The sequence below is a fragment of the Macrobrachium rosenbergii genome, chromosome 4 (genome assembly GCF_040412425.1).
Source record: "Macrobrachium rosenbergii isolate ZJJX-2024 chromosome 4, ASM4041242v1, whole genome shotgun sequence".
In the NCBI taxonomy this organism is placed as follows: Eukaryota; Metazoa; Arthropoda; class Malacostraca; order Decapoda; family Palaemonidae; genus Macrobrachium; species Macrobrachium rosenbergii.
Window position 1 is genome coordinate 28,269,736 of NC_089744.1, and position 11,781 is coordinate 28,281,516.

The 11,781-nt window shown below is 35.5% G+C and overlaps 1 long non-coding RNA gene across 1 annotated transcript; it reads right to left on the reverse strand.

Annotated features, from left to right (window-relative positions):
- Positions 1-11,197, reverse strand: LOC136831490 (uncharacterized). The gene is made up of 4 exons (XR_010850905.1): positions 11,099-11,197; positions 5,584-6,912; positions 5,247-5,328; positions 1-4,944 (listed from the first exon to the last, which is right to left on the reverse strand). It is a non-coding gene; the product is annotated as an uncharacterized lncRNA (long non-coding RNA).
- Positions 11,198-11,781: the final 584 nt, after the last annotated feature.

The following is an 11,781-nucleotide window of genomic DNA, read 5'->3' on the forward strand; positions in this document are numbered from 1 at the left end:
CGGACACTATTTACAGACAGTTTTTGCATAAAGTTGTGGGTGGTTACTCAGTAAAACTTGGTTAGAGACGAATTTGGAATCTGTTACTCTTAACCTGTATCATGAAAGTTACGAGCCAGCTGAAAAATCAAGACCATCCGTAACAGAGTTAAATGTCAAGAACTCCATCAAATGACCTAGCTACTAATTCATTTAGCCACTGATCAGATTTGGAGAATTTCTTGCCGCCGTGGGGGAAGCGAGCAGGTATAAGGGCATAATGAGTGTCTAATGTTAAACTATGTAGAAATGGCGCCCAAGTACAGAAGTTCTCTTATCAAAAGAGACATATACAAAAACATTAAAACATTGCATGAATACAAAATTTTACAAATTGTCAAGTTACATCGCAGAGAATATGAAAATATTTTTAATGAAATATATAAAAACTACCTGAAACTGTAAATTTGCAGTATACATATGCAATGGTAATTTAAATACATTTACAACAGTGTACTGTCAGTAAATAAAATATGACTAAGGTGTATGTGCATAATTCAAGGTACTGCAGCTTCAGAAAAATGTAGCTTAAAAATTAATTACATAAATGCGAAGGCCAATGAATTCAGAGACAGCTATCATGCATAAACTAGGGAATTAACTTTTAAAAACAAAGTTTTCCGGATAAATTTTCGATGGAAGGGACCTGTCTTTCAATTGGTACAATCGTAATCCGACACCGAAAAAAATACAAAAAAAAGTTCACGTTGGCTAGCTGCTCAATATATATTTTACGCAAGCTTTTTATTATAGTCCTACCTGAAATGAAGCGCGTTCATTATTATTAAACATAAAACGTTGAATAAAAAAAGGTTGGATTTTTCGGGTGCTAATAAAAAGATCAGCTGGAAATAAGTTATGAACCATTTACAGCATTTGTAACTTATTGCCTCAGAGTTAAGCACGTTCAAAGTTACAACATCCACTTGCTTGCAACAGCCTCGAATAACTGAAAATCACTGATTTTAATTACGAAATTACAAGATATATCGGTCTACAATTCCCGTAACTATAAATTTCAAACGGCAAAATCAAGAATAATTTACAAAAGTACGGTAAATTTTAAGTAACCTATAAAGATTTAACAAAGATAATATAGTTAACTTGAAATTTTAAGACAGCTGAAATCTATTGCTGGCAAAGTTTTCTGACAGCTTAGAACTTATGTAAGAATTACAACTCCATAATTGCTCATAAAAATCAACATCCTTTTAGGGGTGTACTTAATTTTAGTTATCGCATTTTACCAACTTCGTTAGTTTATCTCGAAATTCTTTATTTTTCAACAGTACCTTGAACTCTGCATAAAGTAAATTCTAGTATTTAACAACATTGATGTTCCATATGAAACCCTGACTGTATGGACCTCAAAATAATTTTTGTGATTAGTACAATTCTAAGCATATACACAACCTGGTGTGAAAATTTGAGCGTACCCAAGTTCAAATTGAAAGAAATTTTAGGGCGATACTTTCACGGTAGTTTGACAAATGGTTACGTTCTTCTTCACGGCTACAGTATTCTGATTTTGACGTTTTTCTCTATAATGTTTAATGCCATTGAACATCATTATGACCATTAAGGAAGTTTGCCAGATCAACATGATCGTTAATCTATAATACTCTGATTATCAACTTTTAACATTATATGCTTTATACCGACCTCAAACTACAACGAACGAAGGCGGCTATTAATATTACTGTAATACTGATGTAAATTTCGAATGTTAGTCGCTGAGCAATTTACTTTAAGACTGGATATCATTTGAAACAGAACTAATCTCAGCTGAATACAAAGAGCAACTCGAACTCGAACGACCAATATGACTTCTGGTACTAATTGCTACAGTAACCCTTATTCTAGCTTTTAATTACAATACGGACTTGGTTTGCGTTATCGAAAAAACATGGGAACAACGGTAATAATCTTGAACAACGTGTAAAGGAGGTTAAGAAACGTTTATATGAGCAAGAACATTTATGAATTTAATAGAACCACGGTTTAAATCAGTATCTCAAAGAAATATGGATTAGAAATGGAACTTTTATCCGGAAAGAAATAGGAACTGACTACTTGCACAGTTTCACACCAGGTTAAATAAGTTCATACAGCAAAATTCTCAAGTACGGGCCCACCAGTCATATATATGATTAACATAAGTGAATCTTCTGTTTACAGTCATTTACCCCAGACATGGGTAGTAATTATACTACACATGCGCCTTTGTACCCTCAAGTGGTGACAATCACCTCCCTCACTGTCCTATGTGCTGCATATGAGAGAGAGAGAGCGAGCGTATGCTTGGAAGAAAGGAAATCCCTATGTGGTGGAAGGATTTGTTAAAACTTCTAGCTACAAAACAGTTATATATCACAAGCCCCTCTATTAGACGTTTGCCTGTTCAGTTTAGGCGATAAGCCAAGATCCCGAACGTCTGTTTATGTATACCTATAGGTCCCGGGAGAGCTCTTAGGAATTGCATTGAATCAGGAACCAGGGCTCTGGTTAACTCAGATTCATTCATAGCAAGGCAAAAAACAATGGAATGTAAACCACTGGAAAGAGAGTGCCCTTACCATCCACTTTAGTGGCTAGTACCACTCTCCCACAAAATACACTACTCCATTGCTGGTCTGAACTCCAAGAGGACGACAAAGACCTATCAGGAGCAGCACTTCCCCCAACTACCACCTATCGCCTCCTTAGCTTAATCCCCGTTTTAGGCTGCTGTTTTTAATGAGCCTTTTCCAGGTGGTAAAACTATTTAGAATTCCAGACAAACTGGCCTACCTTAAAAACCTACTCTTCACTTGTAACTGGTCAGGAGACTACTTGGCACTTCTCATAGGCAATGCCAGGCAGATATACCTGGCTGCAACACCTCTTGTAAGGGATATCATGATCTGTTGGAAGAGGACAAATGCACAACAGACTTTACTTGGAGGCCTTGATAAGTACCTAAAGGTACGACGAAACGCACTGAATGGAACTCTCAAAACAGCGCACGCAAGCATAATCACAAATGGTAAAAAAAAAAAAAAAAAAAAAAAAAAAAAAAAAACATGAAATGATAAATACCATGAAATAAGACTTCAAAGCCCTAATTAATTAAGTCAGCAGTAAAGCTAAACTTTCAAAACCTCCACTAAAAACAATACAGACATGAAAAATGAGATCCATTAAACATTGAAAGACCGGAATGAAGCAAACATAGCAAAAGAGCTAAGTCCTCAGTATGAAACAAAAGTTAATTACACAGATACCTGTACCTTATAGAGCCAGTAATCATCACAATTATACTGGTGACTGACCAGCATCACCTGTTAAATGAATAAACTTCGTGTTCACTTAATGAGCAATAATAAAAAAAAGGCTGGAAAGCTATGAGTAAAAATAGAAAAGAATTTGTTGCAAGTGTTTGAATACTGATTTTGCGGTGAAGTAAACTCCTGGGAAATAGAGAACATAGCTGTTAACAACAAGTTCACAAAATGTCAGAGAAAGGGAGGCCCTACAGAAGATTGAGATGACGCATGAATAGTGAGACTACCACCACCTGTCTGATACCCAAATCACTCAACTGGAACATTGGGGAAACGAAAGATTAAGCATATATATGATTAATATGGTGCTGATGAAAAATATATAGTCAAATAATTCTCTAGTCAACCCTTTTTCCTCATTCCCTATTAAGTTTATTTTGGCAGTACATAAGATGCAAACTCTCACAAAGTTCAAACTGTGATATACAGAGGACATACGACATAACTCTGCTCTTACAAAACTGAGATTATGAGGAATATTCAACTCTTAATTGCATGGATGCCTAACCTTTGTAAGTTCCGAATATATAGTGTGTAAAAAGCAAACTATCTGAATATGTAAATTTAATACCAACAAATCTGAGACATCTTCAATCACTAAACCTAGAATTTGCAAAGCGATTAGAATTCTGATATGCACTGTCGTCATAGATATCACACCATCAAAACGGCTCACTGATCCTGTGACTTGAATATTGAAATTGATCTGGTGGCATTTAGTTCTTGGATTTGAATATGTGAGTATTCAAGGTCACTTAATGTGCAATAAACAGAGAAACTGAAAACTCCATGATGGCCATGAAAAGCCCTTCTTCCTATGCAACTCCTAATCTTCGTAATGGAATTTCGAAAATTGGACTGAAATTTTGATACTCTTGAATAGATTAATTTTTCTAAATCTGAAGTGGGTCACAGTATAACTATTGGTCAGGTATTTTTTAACTTTTGACAAGTGCTATTTACAAGTAGCAGTAATGAATGCTATGGATGCTAGACATGAAGCGGAATACGGTGGTGATGTCATAGTTGAAGTCCCAGTGTTGAGTGGTAAGCATCTGAAGTCCCTAAAATGATCCATGATTATTTCTCTTTTACCGAGTTTAGTTCCCATCCTGAAAAGGATAAATATTTAAAGTTCCAAAAGCAAAACTTAAGAGTAACAAATTTAGCAAAACTTACGGTCAAAGTTCAAAGGCTCCAATTTAGTGACAGACTATCTGAAAGGTTTTTCTTGAAAACTGATTTTAACTTCTAGCCAGAGATACTTGTACAAGTAGTTCGCATTTGACAGATTTAATAATTTTAGGATACACTGTTGCTTTTTGTCATTTAAAAGAGAGAAAAATTTGCTCTAAATTCCTAATTTATAAGGGTGGTGAAGCATCACCCTGTGAATTTACTTAAGACTAACTACTTTTCCTCTTAAACCCTTCTATCTAAAGCATTTCTTCTGCAGGAACCATCAAATTCGACATTGAAGGGCCACTGTAGTTCTTGGATAATCTTCATCAAGAAGCCGCCAATTTGATCCCAAATTGAAAATATTTGTGACATTTTTCTACGGGAGTTCGTTAGTTTGAACCTAGAAAACAAATTAAAGTATTAACCAATTAAAGCATTACCAAAAAGACATTAAACAAGAAACAGAGGCATCTTTAAACCACAGATATATGAAAATTATTCACACTAACTACAAGCAAATGCACTAAGACCAAATGATAGCTGAAGGACTTCCAGAAATAAACCGTTAGTTATCACGTAAGAATTTCTAATATTAAAATGATTAAAGCAAAGCCATTGATAATCAACAGTACTAAAGCTCCCATGAAAAATTAATTTACAGCAAATCTGACTACCTATTTCTAAAGCAGAATTACATCCTACCTTCCTTTTTTAATGATTCCACAAAAACTGCAGCATCATTGTAGTTCCTCGTGTTTGATCTCCCATCAGAAATTCAGATGAGCTTGAAAATAAAATAATTTTGAAACCTCTTCAAGCATGCAGTTTAAATGTTAAAAGTACATAAATATTTCACAGATGACTTTACATTTAACCTATTACTGGTTTATTTGTCGGAACATCATTAAGTGATAACTTTTGTATGTTGTTGATGTGGTACAATATTAGCATTTGCTGTAAAGTGACCCAGTAATCAAGTTCTGAAAAAATATTAAACATTATAGCCATTTGTAATGCTAATACATCATTATAGTCTTACCTCCCTAAATAAGTTAAATTTTTAGTATCAATGCAGAATGCTTTGCCATTAGTAGCTCATTAACGATTTTGCCACCATAAATTCACCATCTGCAATTCGAGATGTGTCTAAGAAATAAGTCTGGGATGGCAACTTGTAAAACCCCATTCTTCAAACTGATCTGTACTCTTCCAGTGTTTAAAATGATCCTTGTGCATTAGTTTTAGAAATTTTGATAAACTTTAAACCTTTATTGGTACAGCAGTGACCCCCTAGGGCTATAATCTTGTTTAAAACTGTACTGCAGTCTATCCGCCCTCTTAAACTACTAGTTTATTAAAGAATCTAGGCCTGCTCTGTTTAAAACTGCAGCACGAACAAATTTATTGCACTGATGGACACTAATGTTACAAGGTTTTTTATGTAATTCCAGGCACGTAAGTTCTGGATACCGTAACTAAGCTGAAATGCTGTCCCCTCTCTAGCCAGGACATATATTGATATGGCTATAAATGAGCAATGTTGAATGTAAATTTCCCAAAGGTATTTTACAGACTTAGCTTTTGCTCCGTCAGGAGTGCTATGGACCAGCCAACAAACTGGCCATACTAGCAGAGGTGTGATCCTGCTATGAGGCTACATTTCTCATCCAGTATGCCAATCCTTCAACTCTTGGGCTGCGTAGTGCATCGAGTTCTTGAAGTCCTTTATGATAACTGATTCCTCCGCCCCAGGAGGAATTTGTCATCCTTGCAATTCAAGATAATGGTCCTTTGTCATTCTCATCAGTATCAACCTGCATATCCTCAGCTGAAAGAAAACTTAAAAGCTTACATGCGCTGAACTAAGTATATTCTTATCCTTCATGGCCATTGAAACCTGCCTTTGCCTCTTCATCTTAGGACTGGATAGTGAAATGAAGATTAGTTTGAATGGTACATTTCAAGATTGCACTCTCCATTAAGACAGAGCAGTCCAGGTTACAGTATGGCAATAGAAAGGTAAAAGGAGTTATGTAGCTTCACAAATGCTGCTATCTATTCCTCTTACTAAAAGTTCTCCCATGATCTCAGCAATATCCATATATCAGTGTAGGATATCTCCTCTGACCCTGCTGTGATGTCATTTTCCTACATCCCTCATTATCTGGGGTGCTGTTTCATATGGAAGAGGATAGTTAAGTCTAGTATCGCTGCGTTCTTTCCTCTTGTAGTTATATCAACAATCAGCTTTCACTAACAGCACAGTCTATAGTTATGGACTGTGCTATTGTCGCACTAGCTTGAGTTAGAAATTTCCGACGAATTGACTATTTACCACTAGAAGTTCACCAGTTGGAAGTCAGTCAATCTGAAACAGTTCAAGAAGTGTTAATTATGACCAGGAATTCAGCAGATGGAATATCATTAATTTACTCCCTCTTATTTACAACGGCGAAACTTTGAAAAAAAGCGTGAAATTGATCTACGAACATTTTAATACGAAAGTCTTAATGTATCATTCAGAATTTTGTAAACAGTAAATAAGACCCATTTTCTGTCTGTGCAATGTAATTGTGGTCTACATACTAATGTTGAGTTTTTAAATAACCATGGTTTGTTTTAATTCACATTTCTGTTCAAGTTTATACTTCCCAAATTAGACAGAGTCGTCTTAGGAATATCGCTCCCGTTTTCGCTCAGAAAGCTTTAAAAAAGAGCAACCTCTGCTGAGGAGTTCATTGAGTGAAATTAATAAAAAATTGACGCAGTAACATCGCTGCAGTTAATCTACGACACTAATCAAAGCTTCATAATATTTTTTGACGATCGTACAAGTCTTGTCAGTTTCAACAAAAAGCTAGTTAATATGCTAAGTAAATATGCTTCCAGGTTAAATAAGTCGCACTGTCCAACATTTGGTTGCTCTTCAAATATTCCTTACTAGTTATTTGTACTAGATTTTACGAGCAGTCATATCAAGGCCATTAAATGGCACACTACACTGCTTTTAGATCAGACTATCGCTAACAACGGAGAAATTATTAATACCTTAGATGCTATATACTGGATATTCAATAAAAAAAAAAACTCCAAGCATTAATCTTACTTCCCTTATTACCCACCACTAAATCTCCCTGAAACTTTATAAGATTTATTTTTGTTTACAGTCGATTCCACTGATAAATGATAAACACTTCTTTAAACTTGAAACGCTTATTTCGGATATTCCATGAGCGACTTAAATCTCTCTAGTACTCACGATATACCAGTGTAAGAAAAATGGAACGCTCTGCAGACCACAATACTTGCTTATTGGACCTCTGATTTTGCAAGGCACGAGTTTCGTTTTGGGGCTTTCCGCAATACTACCACTAACAGTTTGGGAGCATGTAACATTCTTTAACCAGAGAGGAGAGGTGGTGTTCGTTATTGGGCAAATGGTTCGAGTAAGCTTGAGCTAACAGAAATAAGCAAACATTTCGTGATCTAACGTAAATGAGTTTCACGGGGATTTCGTACAATGGTTTATGTGCACGACTAACGGTAAAACATCTGGTAAATACGACGGTTTTTACAGTATTTTGGAAGTTTCAGAAACATTTTGACTTGAAGGTTGTCTAAAATTTCCTGATGCGCACTCTAAGTCATTTAAGAAAGGTTAAGTACATCTGGATTACTAGTGTTCTACATAACTATTAAAGTAGCTATGGCGAAAATGAAAAATCTGGATACTGCACTTTTTAAAAGTACTCAGAATTACCAAGGGCATCTGGAATAACTGAATTAAGCGTGACAGAGCCACTCATGAAATTTATGGTCGGAATAAACGAAATTCCGTATGCTACTATACGATGTGGTTGTGGCAAATATTCAGAATTTGTTAGCATTCGTGACTATATTCGTGCAACTCACATCACGTGATTCAAATAGAAAAACACTACAAGTGTCTCGTTTTCATACCAAACTGCTGCTGTTATGTTACCCTTAAGATTACATTAATGTCCAGACAGATTTCAAAATTAAATATAAGCCTTATGTTTTACCCTCTCATTAATAAGGACGTGGAAGCCTTTACTCAAAAACCCTGCTGATTTTTCGGAAGGTTAAAGAGTAATTTCTTAGTCCCTCTGTATATTAGTTTTCAGTAAAAATTTACCTTTGCTTTTCCAAATGTTTTCCATTTAACGTACTGTACCTTTTAACAAAAATTACCCTACCTTGACAATTTGTCACTAAGGCTAGATTTGGGAAAGGATTATGTATTCGGATGCATCTCAACTTAGGCAGTACTTTATCACAACTTCAAATTGTCGTTAAAAACGATATGAAAAAAGCAGTTATATATACTACACTAACCTGTCATTCAGGAGACGGCTATGGCCTAGATGGTCAGAATTTTTACAGTCAAATTTAACGAGCAAAAAATTTACTGTCTATAACACCAGTTTCAACACGAGCCACATGTTTCATCAATGCAGTAAGGTAACGTCAACAGCTGGCTGTATATATGTACGACTTTTTATAAATGTAACATCCTCTTTAGTAAAGTATGTCAATCTATAAGAGCTGTAAACATTTGAGTCCACGTACTAAATGGTACAATATTCAAGATCAATTTATTCCAGAAACAGTAAGTGCACACGTCACCTAAGATTAAAGAAATAAAAACCACTTCTGCTTAAGTTTCCCATTTACAGTTAGGGAATTTTTACAAGAAACATCGGTTCAAGGGTGAGATCGTTGCAAAACATTGTCTGCTTCGGAATTTACCTTATATCTTGAATCAACAGAACCTTCCATGTACTTCCCCAGCGTCTGAAGTACAAATAAAAAACCATTTACAAAAAGTTTCAGCTTTACTCAAAACGAATTGAATAAACTGCATCGATATGGTAAACAGTAAAAAATAGTACGTCATGGCCGAGATGTCAATGCTGAATAAAGCGTAACGTGTACTGTACGTTTCATGTCAATAGCAACATTCAGTAAGAGTTTACAAAAGACGCCATACAAAAGTCGCCTGAGAAAGTCGAAAAGAATCAGGTCATAGTGTATTTACTAAATCACTAACTTCGTTCTCAAAGAAACATTGATAAAAGCAATGTCTGGAGTTGAATATTTAAAATATTTAACAGGGTAAAACGGCCAATTTTAACTGGGTGTTTAAATTCCTTTCCACAACAGAAGATTTTGTTCTTTACATGGTTGTCAAACTTTGTCAGCCACTAATTTATGCACATTAATTGTAATAGCCAATTAACGGTTATTCGAACAAATTACATGGTTTTTTTTTAAATTAAGTAAACACGAAGCAGCCACCAAAGGCGTAAAAGTCGTTGAGCTTGCACGAATCAACGGAACACCGGTTAACCCAGCTTTGCCAAAAATTTAATCGTGAAAAGTACATCGATATTCACTTGCATTTTCAAACTAAATTACACTTACCAGCATAAGCTTATTGTACATTTGTAGAACCTAGGCCTATTTTAAGTGCTTAGTGATCCATGATTTGGATATGCAAAATACAGTATTTAACACGTCCTGCGCTTGAAGTTGAAGTACCTGTAGGTACTGCATTTGATAAGGTTAACTAGAATCCTTGCACTTTCCACAGACCAGCGAGAGCGCTGTGGAAGTTAAAAATCTCAGTATGAAAAATATGGTTTCTGTTTCAAGACCACCAGCGTACATGCATCGAAAACCACAGACTACATATGAATCAACTTAATTTTTTTTACACTGCTGTAAATACCAAAAGGAATTTTGAGTATAATAAGGGAGCACAATTTACGTCAGTTTAAAAAAAAACTGGAGAGTAAATAGGCTGTATACCTCACGACTCATACCTCATAGAACGAACAATTTGCTTAAAATCTTAACCGATGTTGATGTGACCAAAGTCACTAAATACGACTGGGAAAATTTTTTATCAGTAGTTAACGTTCAGCCTACAGCTCCGTTATAAATAGCCCACTGACACCTGATCTGACTAATTTATCACTTGCCAGCTACATATATGAAAGCTTCTGGGTAATTCTTCACCATAGCCTTTGAAATTCCACCATTCATTTCTACGACAACATTCGTGTCAAACATCCATATGCAGAATTGAAGGCCGAGACCCCCCACGCAGATCAAACTGTGTTTAACGTGGTTTGACGAGAAAATGGCGGATTACAGAACTTTGAAATTTTCATGGTCTCACTACCACAGGACCTCTAATTTCAGCGGACAACGTACCCACTCACTAAAAACTATCTTTTGCCTCCAGTGAAACTACATTATTGTGGTCAGGATATATATTGCTTCCCATGACCCGTGTAGCCTTGAGGAAACTAATTCCAACATCTGAACGTTCAATCACTTTCTTAAAACCCCATAAATGTTGTCAGACAATAGAGAAAAACAATCACAGACGCTGAATTCTAGTACGTAAATATGACAAGGCACTCCAGTAAAAAAACAGTGTCGACACCCCCTTACTGGTAAATCATTGCCAAAAATACCAGAACACTTAAAATCCAGAACAAGGAACAGGAGTTTATCAAACTCACCAGTCACCAGTAACTTCACAAACATTCAGGCCAACGAAGAAGCCCAATTTTCACACATTAGTAAACAAATTTCCCGTACTATCTAGTGTTCCTGGTCAAAAGCCCCATGAGTCTTAGGCATGTCTAAATTTCTGCTTAAAAAAAAAAGACAAGGACTGATAATACACGTAGTCACACCTTCAGACCCTTGTAAGCCACTTTAGCATCATTGGAAAAATAATGGCGCCATCTATACTGCTTTTCTCTTGCATATTTAGGAAAACTATTTTCGATGGGATACTGGAACACTGAACTCGTAAGCTTATAAAGCATAGGATGCCTTCCATCCAAAGAATGGTTCTCTTTTAATTGACGAATTGGTTCTACAACGAAAATACCAGAAAATTCTTTATAAATCATTTTTACTTCCATCCTGAACTTTGAAAAAAAATGAAATATGAAAAATGAACCTTACTGTACTTAAACTAGCGAATTGATAGCGATAGATTTTTGAGCTATATAAATACCGGTTATAAAGCGTCATTTTTTACTTGAATTTTGCTAATTACATCGAACCAGATTTTACTAATTGTGTCTTTATTCAAGAAATAATTAATTTTTTTGTTTCAATAATTCTGTTGGCCATGTGCCTTTGTTTCTTGATTCTTAATTCCGAGACACCGATAGCCTGTCCATCAAATATT